This window comes from Mesoplodon mirus, assembly GCF_964341445.2.
Source record: "Mesoplodon mirus genome assembly, chromosome: 9".
Classification (NCBI taxonomy): domain Eukaryota; kingdom Metazoa; phylum Chordata; class Mammalia; order Artiodactyla; family Ziphiidae; genus Mesoplodon; species Mesoplodon mirus.
This window is the reverse complement of record NC_138985.1, coordinates 60,364,366-60,381,278: the sequence shown is the minus strand read 5'-3', so window position 1 is coordinate 60,381,278 and position 16,913 is coordinate 60,364,366. Positions and strand designations below refer to the sequence as shown.

At 41.9% G+C, this 16,913-nt stretch overlaps 1 protein-coding gene across 1 annotated transcript in view; it reads right to left on the bottom strand.

The window, feature by feature from the left end:
* Positions 1 to 16,913, bottom strand: part of MTERF1 (mitochondrial transcription termination factor 1) — a 462,335-nt gene that overhangs the window by 29,994 nt on the left and 415,428 nt on the right. Inside the window, exon 10 of the transcript XR_014294933.1 lies at positions 4,846 to 5,022. The gene's annotated coding sequence lies outside the window, so the exon portion shown is untranslated. The remainder of the gene's footprint in view (positions 1 to 4,845; positions 5,023 to 16,913) is intronic.

The window sequence follows — 16,913 nt, the reverse complement described above, 5'->3', positions numbered from 1 at the left end:
GAACTGGCCATAATGTTCCAGGTCAGAAAGTGAGTGGGCTGGACTTCTCAGGATCAGTGAGTGATGGAAAATCCAGAGCCTCAGGGCTGCAGGTTCTTTCCCCGACTTCTGGTTTCTACCATTTAGAGTGAGTTGTTGCTTCACCTACATCCCACCAGTCTGGTGATGGCTCATCTCCAAATTGCTTTGAGAGAATCATGGTTTGAGTTTCCTAATTCCATTTTTAAAATTCAACTGTGGATGGGGCAGCAGAGTCTCCAATCCCCTGGCTATTTGTGCAGAACTTGTGTGTTTGTGTGTCACAGAGAAAGACATCATATTTATATTTAAAGAAGAAAAGTCATGTAAAGAGGATAGAGTTAGGATGGAGAGAGGTCTGAGCAAGTATATTCAAAGTTGTCGAAACCCAGTCATGAAATGCTTGCTCCCCAACCCCTACCAGACGGTTAGTAACGGAACTACCTTTATCACTGCAAAATATGTGTGAAATGATGGCAACATTCATATGAGAAAAAAGGAAATGACAAGAAATAGCGGTGTACCTGACTAGGGTACATTAGCATGGTGATGTGTTGTAGTCAGGTCTCTCCTTTCATGTTCTCCAACACAGATTTGATCCAGACCTGACCAGGATGACAACATTTCCTCTTGAATGGATTGCCATGTGTTCTTTTAAACAAAATCTACATGTTCTGTCTCTGCTTGGGGTACAGCTGTAACTAGCCCATCATATGCCCTGGTGGAGTGTCTGAGCTCAAGACAGGTTGGAAATAAGGCAGCACATCAGATTGGAGATGCTTGCAGAAGTGTTGTGAGGAACAGACTGGATGCTGGTCAAGCCCGTGGTCAAGAGTGTGCAAAACAGACTTACTCCATCTCCAGGATCAGGATGCAAGGGGGAAAGGGAAACTTTTTTTGTTTGTTTTCACACCTCTCTATCTCTATCTATCTATCTATCTATCTATCATCTATCTTTCAGTTTTATTGAGATATAATTGACATACTGCACTGTATAAGTTTAACGTGTACAACATAATGATTTGACCTACATACATCATGAAATGTTTACCACAATAAGTTAGTGAACATCTATCATCTCATATAGATATGAAATTAAAGAAATAGAAAAAATATTCTTTTTCCTTGTGACGAGAACTCTTAGGATTTACTTTCTTAACAATTTTCATATATAACATATGGCAGTGTTAGTTATATTTATCATATTGTACATTACATCCCTAGTACTTATTTATCTTATAATTTTTAAATTTAAATATGACAGGCTGCCACTCAGAATGGTTTAACATCTCTCTCCAGGGATGGCTTGGCCCATATGACAGGTTATAAGACATGTTTGAAACTTGAGAGAGATAAGGAGAGGAAGGGAGGAAGAGAGGGAGGGAGGCGGAGAGAAAGAGAGAGGAAAAAGAAAGGAGAAGAAAATAAAGGCTGGATTTTTTTTCTGCACCTGTTTCACTTTTTGCGATGGATGCTATATAACCTGTATTGAACGTTTCGCCTGGTTGTGTCCTAATGAGCAAGTGCACTTCTGGATTTGGTAGGCATGTCATCCATAGGCATGCTTTTCTGGATGTCATCTGCCTCGCAGAACACACCCCTCTTCAATGTCACCTCCACTCCCCTGACAGCTCAGCTTATCTTTCTGGCAATAGAGAGACCATCAATCGCCAGCAACCTGTCCATGAGCATTGGGGAAGGCAGGGGGAGGTGGCAAATATTAATTCACTAAGGAGACAAGGCTGTGTGTGGTGTGACACCATGGGAAAGCTCTAAGTCTTTTCTACAGTCAAGGTTTCCCCTAGTCTTCACCACATAACTGGGCTTGGGTGAGCACAGAGGGGATTTTCAATAACTGTACTTGGCTTCTGAGATTCTGTGGTATACATTTTTTTTTTTTTTTTTGTGGTACGCGGGCCTCTCACTGCTGTGGCCTCTCCCATTGCGGAGCACAGGCTCCGGACGCACAGGCTCAGAGGCCATGGTTCACGGGCCCAGTCGCTCCGTGGCATGCGGGATCCTCCCGGACCGGGGCACGAACCCGTGTCCCCTGCATCGGCAGGCGGACTCTCAACCACTGTGCCACCAGGGAAGCCCTGTGGTATACATTTTGATAGTGGACTTTAACCATGTCAATTTGGCATTAATATTGGTATGTCCCCTAATGTTATGTATTTCCTCTCCCTTCCCCAAATTTAAATAGTTTTACTTTTATTCTCTTGCAAAGCAGAGAATGTACAATGCAAAGTACAATTTGCATGTACAATTTGCATGTACAATGCAAAGAGGTATAGAGAAGTAAGTAAAAATAACCTTTACCTTACCACCAATAATAACTCCTTTAATACTTTGAAAAATACCTTTCTAGATATTTTTTCTATGCGTGTGTACACACAAATACACACAAGCACAAACATACATATGTTCTTTCAAAAACCTCCTTTTTTCATTTAGAAACATATCATGTTCAAATTCCCATGCCCATAACTATATTCTACAGCATTCTCTCAAACGGTTTCTTTGTATTAATCATACGGTTTCTTTTTGCATTATTAAAAAGTACTTGTGGATACATCTTTGTATACTTTTATAACATCTTTAAGATAAATTTCTAGAATTGCCGATTTGAAGATTACGAACATTTGAAATTTGGATATATGCTCTCATATTGTCTTCTAGAAAGTCATATTTTTAAGTCATGGATGCATCCACAGTGGATTTCCTTAAAGGATGTTTATATATTTATTTCCTGCCTTTTCGTGATACAGAAAAAATATCTAATGACAATGTAAGACTCTTTTAGAAGGAAAAGTCAGGCTATAGTCAGATGATTATTTTGTCAAATCAGTTGTCCTTTTTACGGTTCCTGGGTTTTAGTTATTACTTGCTGCTAAAAAGTAAAATTGTGAAGCTATTTCTTTAAGTTCCTTTGTGATTTTCAGTTATAATTTTGTGATTTCAAGCTAATGATGTTGTGTGGGCATGATGAATTTGGGGTAGTGTGTGGGCAGGCATATGTGTTGGATTTGCTTTGGAATTTCAATTACCAAACAGCTAGATGATTCCTATGGCCAGTGTATTTATCGTGAATGCAAGACGAAGGCACAGGACGGCTCATCCCCATTCAGTGTGAAAATGGTACCCAACCCCTTGACCAGCAGCCGGCAGCACATCTATTCAGGTCTATGTGTATATGAAGGCATATCCCAGGAAGACACATGCAGATACAAAGGTTCTTAGATCACTGTTAAAGAAACACTTCCACAGTCAGATGAAAAAACAGAAGACAGGTGAACTGAGAGTGTCGTGTGTGGATGGGGGGAGGAGTGGAAAAGGAGTTATGGTGACTGAAAAGTATGAGAAACCTTGGAGTAAGATGGGGGAAATTAGGGAAAGTAGCTGCTTTTCACAGAAAAAGCTACCATAGGCTTTTTGGGCATTAGCAAAATAATCAGATTAAGGACAAAAAAATGTAGTTCCAGTGAAAAACTGAAACTCAGACACAAAATAAACAGTTGTATAAATCCAGCCAGTTTGGCTTTTACTGATTTAAATATGTGTATATGTGTATGGCTGTGAGTTTGTATAGAGTTCATTGTTCAGTAGCAGGAAGACATACATCACATCTCCTGATACATTGTATCATGAAGCTCAGTTCTTTAAACATGAAGTCATAGCCAACCCCTCTGGGTGCAAGCATAAGGCATGAGAACTAGCCCAGCACCACTGCCGTTAGCATCTGGTATCTAGACCTTTCATTAATATTTATGGAGCCATAGGCTAAGCATAGAGCCCTCCATAACTCAAGGAACCAACACTGTACTCTGAAAATAGTTTGAACTTGGCTTTTAATGTAAAGGTAAAAATTTTTAATGTTTACAAACCCAAAAAGATGTGCCTCAAGATAAGCTACATGACTTTAAAAAAATACATTTTTCCTGAATTGAGAACCCGTGTCCTGTTCTAAAATAGAACCCGCAGACAATTTTGTCTCCTCTCCCTATCTAAACGATCTTTTTTGAACTGCATCTTAGAGGGATAATTTTCCTTGTCTCTCATTCTGTCTTGTTTTCTTATGAAGAAGGGAGGGTAGGGTTTAAACAAAAATCCTACAATGAGCTAAGCAGCTAATATGCATCAGGCACTGTGCTAATTACTTTCTCTATATCAAATCATTCACTGCCACAGCCTTATAAGGTAGGTTGCATCATTCAGCCCCATTGACTAAGTTGACTGAGGTTGTACTAATATCAATACTTCGTGGAGAAGGATTCAATCTCAGGTTAGCATGACACCAAAGCTACATGATTTTTCCTTGAGCTGCATGTGGAAGTAGAAGAATTCGTGGGATTCCTCGTATCTCCTTGACATCATAGAAATCATCGATCGAGAGGAAATATGGCCCAGAGTCTTTGTAACAATACACATATAATTCATACACTGTTGTAAAATGTATTTCTTACTCACCTTCTAGTGTCCATTCTGTGCTCTGTATCATACCGTGTGCAAGAAAAGTAAGGTGCCTTGGTCTTCACTGGAGGAGAGCTTCTAGAGTTTCTAAAATTGCATCAATCAGCTACCCCCAGTACAACACTAGATGAGGCAAGACACATTCATAGCCGAACCAGCTGAGATGACTCAAAAGAGAGGAGTCTGTGTAAATATCAGCTGCGCTCATGACATGTTTTGTCATGAACAATGACTTAACACTTACACATTTACTCCAACATTTACTGAGCACCTGTTGTGAGCTCAGCAGCATGACGAGAAAATAAACAACTCATGGTGGAGAGAAACAGAATGATAATCCAAAGTAGCTGATCTTACCAAAAGTAGGAGCCAAGTACTCGAGGTGCTTATAGAGGAGATGGCTTTGATCGAGATCTTACTGGCTGGGGGCATTTCACATGATGGAGGAGTCCACAGCAAGTAGCTAACAACTTGTCAGAAGAAGAGCAGGAATTCCAGCACAATGTGAATATAAGGATGTTGAGAGAGTCAGGGCTGGAAAATAAAGAACAAGGGGTAAGGTTCTGGAGGAGCTTGGAGGCTGTGCTTGGGATTTTGGATTTTCCTAGAAGTTGCTGAAACCCTATGAAGATGTTTCAGTCAAGAAGAGACATGGTTTGTTTTTTCCAGAGCTCATCTGCCTTCCATGTGAAGGACTCGCTGGATGTGGAAGACACTGAGGTGGCCTCTTCCCAGGTGTAAGGGAGTATCATCTCATTGAACTTGGAAATTCAGATTGTTCTACTCCCCATTCACCCAGAAAAGACCACGAGGTCTAGACTGTCCCTAGTTACCCCTGACTTTTGTTAGCAGCTGTCTGGATTATCCTTTCCCAAAGCTAACTTACGCTCTGTGGTTCTTTTCTTTTTTTTTTTTTTTTGCGGTATGTGGGCCTCTCACTGTTGTGGCCTCTCCCGTTGCGGAGCACAGGCTCCGGACGCGCAGGCCCAACGGCCATGGCTCACGGGCCCAGCCGCTCCGCGGCACGTGGGATCCTCCCAGACCAGGGCACGAACCCGTGTCCCCCGCATCGGCAGGTGGACTCTCAACCACTGCGCCACCAGGGAAGCCCCTGTGGTTCTTTTCTGAGGTAAGACTCTCAATCTAAACATTAAATGGAACAGGCCCATCTGCAGATCTTCTAAACTGGTTGGAATGGAAAGGGATTAAGAAGTGGTGGGGAAAGGGAAAAACAGCGCCGCTTGAGAGGGTCATCTGCCTCCAGTGATTTAAACCCTTTCAGGATAAAGGGAGGAAAATATTAAGGACCAGACATGCTTTCAAAAACACAGAACCCATAAAATCATGGAATTCTGGAGCTGAAAGAAGCCTCAGAGAGCTGATCTCTGGTTTTCAGTAGGATTCTAGAAAGAGTATAGAACTTGAAATAGAGAGCTTGGTGTACTTAGGACAGTTTATGTGACTTTAGGGAAGTGACTAACAACCTCTCAGAGCCCCAATTTTATCTATTAATTAAAGATGATAACACCGACCTCTCAAAGTGTTATGAGAATGAATTAAATATTCTATGTGAAAAGATAAAATCATGTACAACACAGCTGCTATTTCAGATGAAGAAACTGAGACACAGAGAAGCTGAGTGGACATATAGAAAGGGGGTTGTTTCAGCGAATGAATAGATTTCTTCACAACCCTGACCTATGAAACCCAGCGTGGCTTTTCTAAGTCTGTAAGCATTACCAAGCTGACACGATGCTTTTAATGAAAATGGCAAAATCTTCTCTCAGGTCCTGTGTTCTCACATTCCCTAAATTTTTAACATTTCTTGCTTTCAAGTAGCTGATACCATTGAACCCTGCCTGTCAGTCTCAGTTTTAGCAGTGAAGGCTTAGGGTGGATTTTACCTAGCATTTCACAAGCTATCTCAGGGGTGCCTTAGCGTCTCTGTGTCTCTTGAAAGCCCTTTGTGGTTGTGTCTGGAATGAGTCCCAGTGCTTACTTCATACAGGTGTGCTAGCACTCCAGCCTCCCTGACTTACCATTTCCTTTTCACTCTGTCACCAGTTAAAGATGGCTGCCTACTTGTTGACTCATTATGAGCAATTGGGCAACAAGATAGGATGATTCTCTTTACTGTTTTGTCCCTCACACATCAATCTGGTCTACTCTTCTTACTCCTCTGCAGACCTACCCTTTCTCTTCCTCAAGCCGTGACCTATTTGACATGAGACATGTTCTTCAGTAAGTCCAATGGCTTGATTGCATCAAAGTGGGAGACACCCAAGACTCCAATGAAAAGGATTATTTGCAAGAATGGGAAAGTGATCATTTACTCAGAATGACTTTTTAATAAAGACTCACTGAAAGCAATTATTTTTTTCTTGATGATTTTATTTTCTGCCTGGACAAGATTCATGTTTTGACTGTGTTTGCAAAGCTTCTACTGCTGGCCTTGGCTGATGGGACTTAGTCACTGATGGCTGGACCTTCCACACTGCAGTCCTGGTTTTGATTATCCAAGAGTGGGGATAATTATCCCCCAAATCTCCAATTGTCCACTACAGGCTCCCTTCTACCCTACTCTGCTACCTTTCCTGTCATGATGACAATAACAAAAACAGTAATAATAATAGCTAATACTTACATTAGTGTTTGCTATATGCAAGGAGTTTTCCTAAGCATCATACCAATATGAATTCGTTTAACGCCTACATACAACCAACCGTATAATCTCAAGGAATCTGGGAACAGGAACTGCTGGTCAAGAGTTGTGATAGGGGCCACTGTCAGACTTTTAGGTAGGGATTTTTAGTACCAAACAATGGTTCTCAACATGGGGAGAGTTGGACAATATCTGGTAATATTTTTTATTATCTCAAGCAGGGTGTGATACTGGGGTTGATGTTATGATTAATATACTAATACGTGTAAAATGATTAACTCAGTGTCTGGCATATAGTAAATGCTCCCTAGGTTAGCTGCTATTTTTATTATAATATACAGAGCCTTCTGGCCTTAGGGAGACAAACTGGGCTGCTCTTTGTCTTGAGAGAACACCTTCAGTTCATGCCATCCAAGGGAGTAGTTTTCTCCATCTTAATCCTAAAAAGATGCCCTGTCTTAGCCTATTAGGAAGTTCAGGAAAAATTATCTTTGATTTGTTTCAATGATATATCTCTTTCTCATCTTTTTTTTTCTGCCTCTTGTTTTACAAAAGAAAGCCAAGTTTCTCTGTCCTGCACTTGCATTTTGCGGCTTCACTGGCTCCATGCCTGCCTTCTGAGACCTAGGCTGTCTACCTGCTCCCCCTGCATTCTCACGCCATGTGTTATGCTTAGTGAGAAGGGAGCCTCACTAAGATGGATGTGAGACAGTCAACATCCCTCTCCAGGCTGGGTGTTCTCACACATTCTCATCAGGCAAAATTATGGGCTAATATTGTTGGAATTATCTAGGCGCTGAGGCTGAGAGAGGTTCACTATCTTACCTGAGTTATCCAACTAGTGAGTCAGTGAGTGAGTGAGTGAGTGAGTTAGGAATACATATAGCCTCTGACATCCCACTTCCATGTTCTTTGCATTCCCCACTAGGGGAGTGCCAGTGAATGATGCCTACATTTCAGGTCTTCAGGGTCTCATGAAATTATTAACTTTTTTTGTGTGTGTGGTGGAAGACCTAATTTGAATATAAGTTGAGACATGATTACAACTCAGACTGGCTGGGCATCTCTGAGCTGGTGGAGCAGGCCTGCCAAAAGATTCTACCAGAAGAGGGAAAGCTTCTTCTGAAGGGAAAAGGAAGCTAGAAAAGTGTGGCTTGGTACTAAAACTTCAGGGTTATAGGGAAGGGAGCAGTCCTGAGAGCAGAATGGTGTCTGTCACTTAGTGTCCATGAAGACGAGTCCTCTCTGAGCCCAAGGAGTTTATATGTGAATTGTGTGGTAAGCAGGGAGCAGTGAGGAAATTTGGAATATTTATTTCAGGAAAATTTTGCAAAACTTTGTGCTCAAGGAGCACAGCTACGTGTCTACCTAACAGAATGTGAAACAAAATGAAACACTAAATGGTTTGGCATGTGGAGGGTTCTGGTGCCTTAGCTGAGGGGGAAACATCTGTTCTGGGAGGTTATGGCAGTACCATCAGATGTGTGGGGAAAGATGGCAGAGAAGTGGGAGCATTCACTGCAGTGGATGTGAGACCCTCACTAGAGACTTACGAGACATTCCTTGGAAATATTTCTACAGGCAAGAGCCTGTGAGTTCTAATTTATAATGTGACTGCATTGGTGTATATAGGCCTGAGGAAATGAATGGTCTTTGAAATTTCACAAAGGTTTTGGTACCTCAAAACGCTAACAAGTATGGTGATTTGTTATACTTTTCTTTAAATCCTTCAAATTGGCATTTGCCTGTGGCATGCATTGTAGACTATTACTTTCACAAGCCTGCAACACATTGCTAGAAATAATATACTTATGGAACAGCCTGAAACCCTGGAAGAATGGTTCCAACATGTCATTTATGAATTACCTCAGTATCAGACGAGGCATTCACAGCAATCAAAACACATTAATTTCAAACAACGTTCTGTGTTTTAGACCACTATACTGTACTATATATATATATATACTAAATCCATATTGAAGTAGTTTTAATATAAATGAGGTCCACAGAAATGTCAGGCAAAATACAACTGCCAAGATTATAAGATAATTGGTAAATGTTTGAATGGAAGCCCAAGGCTGGGTTTTAAAAGGAGGGGAAGGAACGTCATACTGTGTAAGCAAAGATACATTTTGGAATTCCATCCACTTGGAATTCATTTATTCCGTATGTTGACTGTCTATGGCTGCCTGGCAGAGACTAGGCAGTGGAGGTGAGCTGGTGTTGTGAAGCTACTAGGAAAAGATTGGTGAAGAGAGTTAGTGCCTTAGTTATCTACTAATGCTTAACAAACCATCTCAAACTTAGGAGCTTAAAACAATAATTTTATTATCTCTCTCTCTTTTTTTTTTTTTTTTTTCTGGTCATGAGGCATTTGGGATCTTTGTTCCTCAACCAGGGATCGAACCCATGCCCCCTACATTGGAGGCACAGAGTCTTTACCACTGGTACTCCAGGGAATTCCCATTTGTTATCTCTTATAATAGCCCCAGTGGGTTAACTGGATTCTTCTCTCAGTCTTTCACGTGGTAAGAGAAGGTGGCATGAGCTGGATCACTCGAGATGACTGTACTCATCTCAAGCATGGCAGGGTTGGCTGGAAGGCTGAGACATCTTTCTTTCTATCTCAATATGGTCTCTCTATGCAACTAACTTGGGTTTCTTTAAATGAGCTTCTTAAATGTAAATCTCTAGAGTGGACAAGCAAAAGCTGCCAGTTCTTTTGAAGGTTTAGACCCAGACTAGCATCGTGTCACTGATGTCATATTCTATTGAAGTGGATCACAGGGCCAGTCTAGATTCAAAAGTCAGGGACTACACAAAGCTATGAATTCTGGGAGGTGTGGCTCATTGGGGGCTATCTTTGGAGGCTGGCTACCATAAATACCTAAGGTAACATCAGGGACAAAAATAAGGAAAGTGAGCTGTGATGAAAAAAGCTAATTTACAGATTAAAGCATGTTAACTAGCATATAAGCATCAGTTACCCCCAAAGCACAGAAAGTTATACTCATGCTTGAACAGGGATCTTCTTAAATCCTAAAAGACATATTACATGACAAAGAATTGGATGAGAGTGATCTTGGGTTTCTAATTATGTTATTATACAGAAAGAGAAACAGGATCTTAATCACTTAGAAGTTAAGTGGTAGAAGTCAGAGGAGAGAGGCACACTTTAACGCAAAGAAAAGCTTGCAGGGCAAGGCTGCGAAATTCTTACTGAATGCCCTTTGTTTTCTTGGGGTAGTTAGGAAAGTGAGTGTTTACTCAGAGATGAGATGAGGAGAGTTAAGTTTGGCATATGCTGTGGAAAATGGGAAATGGTTCCAAATCAAGGACACGGTATGCTGAGAAGCACTGGGCCCAACTGATGTTGACCCGTAACTGTGTAGTGTGGCCCACTGGAGAACTGTGTGGTTTTCTTCTGCAGCACATTTGAAACCAGGGACAGAGAAATCAGTAGTTAGGTCTTCATGAAAGAACAGATTGTGAGTGTTCGAGGTACGTTAGGTCTTCATGAAAGAACAGATTATGAGTGTTGGAGGTATGTTCCTCTTTCCTTTCTTCGGGGAAGACTGCAGGGAGACAGCTTAAGGATCTCATAGACATCATCTTCTATGACCCTCCATCTCTCTGCTGCTTCCACGGGAAGCATTCTTGCCTGGCATAGCTTCCTCCCCACAGGTGACTCTTCCCAATAAACTCTACATGCAAAATAAGGCCTCTAGGACTCATTCCAGTTGAATTCCAAGATGGAAAGGATACTTCATAAGAAATTTATTTCTGCAATTTTTCCAATCAATAATCTATAAAGTTTAAAAAATCATTTTTCCTATGTAAGTAATGCATATTCATTATAAAAAATTAAAAATATAGATGAGCAAAAAGAAAACCTAAAATTACCTTCTTCCCAGAAATAACTGTGTCAATAATTTGATACAGATTCCAGCTTTTGTCTTATGTATATACAAAGTTGTCTTAAGTAAGTGGTAGGTAGTCATTATACTCAGAACCAGCTACATAATTTTGGGGGCCCAGTGTAAAATTAAAATGTGGGACCCCTGGTTCAAATATTAAGAACTTCAAGATGTTGACAGAAGAGCATTAAATCAATTGTGGGTCCCTTCTAAGTGTTGGGCCTTGTGCAACTGTACAGGTTGCACGCCCATGAAGTCAGCCCTGCTTATCCCTTAATCTCAAGCATAAACAACTTTACTGGCTGCAGGACTTTCTCCTCCTTTCCCTTCTCCTAGCTTCCAGGGCAGCTCTGGGGCTGCCAGAGTGTTTGCAACTATGGATGTGGTTAAAGCCAATCCAAGGGACCCTCCTCGGGTTTCATCCTCAGCAACATGTAAAAACGAGTAGTTTGTTTTATGATATTTTCCATTTTCTCTTTTCAGTACGTGCTGCCCTCCCTTCAGCCTGACTTCCAAGGGAGCCAGGGCCTCCTACAACCCCCTGAGGGTTCAGGTCCCCAAAGCCAGCTGGCCCAACAGACAGGGCATTCATCCATGGAGGATTTTGGCCCTTGAAACTTAATGGTATTGGCCCTGCTGGGTTTCAGACTTGTCTGGGACCTGTGACCTTTTGGAATAGGAATGCTTATCATATGCCTGTCATATTATTGTACTGTGGAAGTAGATAACTTGCTTTCTAGGTTTCACAGGTCCACAGATGGAGAGAAATTTTGCTTGAGTATGGACCATGCCCAGAGTCTCACCCTACCTGATTCAAGGTGATTTAGGAGATGAGATTTGGGATTTTTGGAGTCAAATTATATTTAGATGAGATCTTGGACTTAGAGTTGATGCTGGAATAGGTTGAGACTTTTAAGGATGTGGGAGGAGGTGAATGCATTTTTTTAAACATCTTTATTGGAGTATAATTGCTTTACAATGTTCTGTTAGTTTCTGCGGTATAACAAAGTGAATCAGCTATATGTATATGTATGTCCCCATATCCCCTCCCTCTTGCGTCTCCCTCCCACCCTCCCTATCTCACCCCTCTAGGTGGTCACATAGCACCGAGCTGATCTCCCGGTGCGATGTAGCTGCATTTTACATTTGGTAGTGTATATATGTCAATGTTACTCTCTCACTTCGTCCCAGCTTCCCCTTCCCCCTCCCCGTGTCCTCAAGTCCATTCTCTGTGTCTGCGTCTTTATTCCTGCCCTGCCCCTAGGTTCAACAGACGATGATTTTTTTAGATTCCATATATATGTGTCAGCATACAGTATTTGTTTTTCCCTTTCTGACTTACTTCACTCTGTATGACAGATTCTAGGTCCATCCACCTCACTACAAATAACTCAATTTCATTCCTTTATAGGCTGAGTAACATTCCATTGTATATATGTGCCACAGCTTCTTTATCCATTCATCTGTCGATGGACATGTAGGTTGCTTCCGTGTCCTGGCTATTGTAAATAGTGCTGCAATGAACATTGTGGTACATGACTCTTTTTGAATTACGGTTTTCTCAGGGTATATGCCCAGTAGTGGGATTGCTGGGTCATATGGTTGTTCTATTTTTAGTTTTTTATGGAATCTCCATACTGTTCTCCATAGTGGTTGTATCAGTTTACATGAGGTGAATGCATTTTGCCCATGGAACAGATGTGAGTTTTGGAGAGACCAGAGGATATACTGTACTGAGCTGAATTGTGTATCCTCAAAAGACACACTCAAGTCTTAACTCTTGATACCTTTGAATGTCACCATATTTGGAAATAGGGTCATTGCAGATGTAATCAAGTTAAGATGAGATCATACTGGCTTAGGGTGGACCTTAATCCAATGACTGGTATCCTTACAACAAGAGGGAGATTTGGACATAGAGACACATGGGAAGAAGTCCATGGGATGATGGAGGCAGATATTGGAGTGATGCAGCTATGAGCCAAGGAACACCAAGATTGCTGGCATCCTCAGGAAGCTAGAAGAGAGGTATGGAACAATTCTCCCTTAGACCTTTTAGAAGGAACCAACCCTTGCCAACACTTTGATTCCAGAATCCTAGCCTTTAGAACAGTGAGAAAATAAATAGAGAAGATTTTAAGCAGATAGAGAGATAGTCCCACTTATGATCAATTGAAAATGATTACTATAGCTAAGCATGAAAAAGGGATTTTAGGGGAGCAAGAGTGTTGCTAGGGAGACAAGTCATCCCCCTGTGACTTCCTTACTGCTCCACGAAAGGAGGTGCTAGTGGCTTAGACAAGGGTGGTAGTGACGGAAATGGTGACAAGTGGTTGGACTCAAATATATTTTGAAGATAAAGCTGATAGGACTTGCTGGTAGATTGAAGTAGGGAGTGAAGGAAAGAGAGGGATCAAGAATGGCTCCAAGATTTCATATGGAGCCCTGGGTAGATGTTGGTTATTACTTGCTGAGTAGAGAGACTCAGAGAAGAGCAGGTTGGGGATGCCCAGAAGATCCTAAGACTGAGCTACTTGTCAAAGTTCCCATGGAAACATTATGTGGTAGCGTCCTTTCCTCAGCTAGTCCAGAGGGCAGCCAAGTGTCCAAAACTCTCACCAGCCTCCCAATGGGAGTCACCATGTGAAAAACTGCCTGAAGACAAATGCTGTGGAGAGACAGGGAACAATCTGATGACATTCCTTGAACTCCTAGACTCCATGCCTAAAGTCCGTCCACCTCTTTAAGTTTTCATTACCCCTAGTCAACAACGTCTCCCTTTTTTATGGCTTAAATGTTTTTAATTTGGGCTTCTGTTATTTCCCCCCAAAAGAGGCCTTAGTACAATAAGAAATATGAGTCAGAAAATAGTATAATAGAACTGATGACATAGAAAAGTACTCCATACACTGATAAAGTTTCTTAAAACAAAGCTTATAATTTATTTCCACCTGTTTTCAAGGGCAGGGTGGGGGGTAAGATTTGAGGTCATATAGGATTTCCTAAGCAAAATCTTTTTAAAACTCAGTTATTTCCTTCTTTAAAAAATGAGCCCCAAGCAAGCTGTTCTTCTGCTCTGCCTCGTCACCCAGACTCTCTCCCGGTGACACAGCCTCGCTCCCGCGGTCCCAGGGAAGCAGTGTTCCCTGGGCAGCTGCCTCTCTTTAAAGCTGACTCGCTCATCAGTTGCAGACCACTGAGGCTTCAGAGTTAGGGCTCGTCTGCCAACAGCTGGCTGGCGCTTCACACCCCAGGTCCTGCAAGCTGCGTCCTTGAGGCTTACAGCATTTCTCTGCACAGGAAGAGCGGGTGGCACTTGTTTCTGAGGCGCTGCTGGAGAGGAAGCGCGGGGCCAGGTTGGGAGTATTGTTAGCTTTGCCTTATTAATAAAATAGGGTTAATGATTTATTCATAGCTAGGACAATGCAGCTCTGCTCTGGAGGACAGCACAGAACTGTTGCATTACAGAAGGACAGCTGCTGGGGAAGAGGGGCAAGCCTTTGAGAACTGGTCTTGGGCTGTTTCTACGAGGCAGAGAGCAGGTTTATCTGACCAAGTCAGGGCTTGGAGGCAATTATTTGCATACTGCGACTGCAGCAGAATAAATGCTGGCGGTAGAGGTCCCTGGAAAGATGCCCCCTTACTTTTCTACTTCTCTTCTAATGAGTGTTTGGTCACCTTCTTGCTTTATCCCCTCCTCCTCGGTACCTGGAAGATGCCTGAGTTTGTAATTCAAGATGTATTGTCTGGAGAATATCAATATAATACACATCTGAACGCGATCTCCATCAAAGGGAGCTCATCCCAGGCAGCAGAAGAAAGAAATGATATTTGGGCTTTTCTGGTGCTAGCCTAAGCATACACTATTTTTAAAGATTAAATCCTTTAAAATCACATCTCTTCTTCCCCAAATGGACCGCAGAAAATGTTTTTATAAATAATTAGAAAAGAGTTTTAATATACTGCAGAATCTTGATAAATAACTGGGAGATATAATTTTTTTAATGCCAATTACTGTCATTTGTTAAGGACAGGGTAGATTTCTGTTCAACTATTTATTGGATGATCAGTTGGTTGGTGTGGTTCAGAGGGCAAGGTGAGTCAGGATTTGACAGTCTCCAGAAAAACAAAAGCAAGAGCACTCACTTCCCAACAAACCAAATCAGCCTTGGCTGGAACAGACAAAAAATCAGATTTATTTACTGTTTTTGCTTTATTGCCCCCCTATCTGAGCCTCCATGGCCTCCCCTGAGGCTTCAGGAGATTTAGATCAAATGTCAGAAAGGAGAGCTGGATTTTTCTCCTCTTTGGTGCCTGACTACAGGGGAGAATTCAAGGCCATAGAAGGTATTGAAGGTATCTCATTGTTGGTGTATATGCTTCCACACAGCAAGCCTTCCTGAGGGGCTGCCCACCCCTCTGCTCAGCTTCCTCCAGAAGAGATCAAAGGTTTCAAAACATTTCCACCTTTCCTAATTTTTAATGCCTCTACCAGACTGAGACTTGCCCACTGGAAAAAAAAATCCATGCTCGTTGAAACAGCCAAAAATAAAAGTGATCCTCTAACAGTAGCACATTTAACTTCCTCCATGACTACCAGCAGTAGCCAAGGCAGATAGCTTTTGCCAGTGTATTAAGCCTTAAAAATGTCTTTGGGAAATGATCACACTGGAAATCAGAATACATTTAAACATAATTCATGAAATTCAGAGTCTCCTTACAGAAGAATCAAAGTGGCTATCACCCAGATCCTTCCCTGTAACTTCTCTGGATCGTGGTCCCACCCTGCCCATTCCTTTCCTCTGCTCCTTTGCCCAGTTTCCCCCCAAAAGCCACCCACAAGGGTCCATGCGGGAGCCAGGAATGCAACCCCAGGATTGGTTTCCCAGGCCATCAGAAGATAACACTGCCTATCAGCCAAAATATAAAGCTTCCTGACTGCAGTTGCAGAGATTACAGCTAATTATACACTTCATGCTTCCTGCAAAAGATATATATTTTAAGCTGCTGGGCTGACTTTCTCCCTTGGCTGTATTTAAAGGTTAGTTTCTGGCCTGCTTCCTGGTTTAATGGAATAGTTTAAATATTACAAATCATTACTTGATTCTAATAAATTATGTCTCCCCTGGCACCTCACAAAATCCTTATCATGCCAGAGGAAATAGTTGGAAGGAACAGGTCAGTCTCCATGATAATAAACAGAATAGAAAACCACAGGGTTGTAGATTTGAGGATCCCCGGCTTCTTGGTGGTTGAAAGCATTTGGCCCTCGGCCTCACACTCACCCCAGCACCTGAGGTCTGTGGCTAAAGCAGCAAGAACTCCACTCCCCCACCTCACAGGATTGTTCACTCAGCTTAATTGTCAGCTCCTGCTAAGAACACGTAACATCTCATTTTCCCAGAGATTGTGGAAATGTTGAGCTTTGCTTGTGGCCAAGTTGAGTAGTTAAGTGTCTGGAGTTTCCTTCCTTGATAGGCAAATGCTGTGGATAGTCTGAACCTTCCTCTGTAGGATGTTGTAGGATAAATGAATTCCAGTTTCCAGTTCGAAGCAAAGATCTGGACTCAAACACTCTCTGTGTGTAATTGTGTGTGGGCAGAGGGTCTCATCCAACTTGGTGTATTTACAATATATTGCCAATCTTACTAAATAGAAGAAAGTAACCAAAACACACACATATGCAACAACAAAAGTGATATACAAGGCATGCAAGAAAAGGGCACGTGAAAAGCCCTTCTCGCTCCCCAGGAGCTAGAGGGAAGGGTTTCAAGTCTCTTGATTCCAGCAAAGCAAAGAGAAGCAAGATAAGACTGTTGAAAGGTCAGCCTTGACAGCTAAGTGCT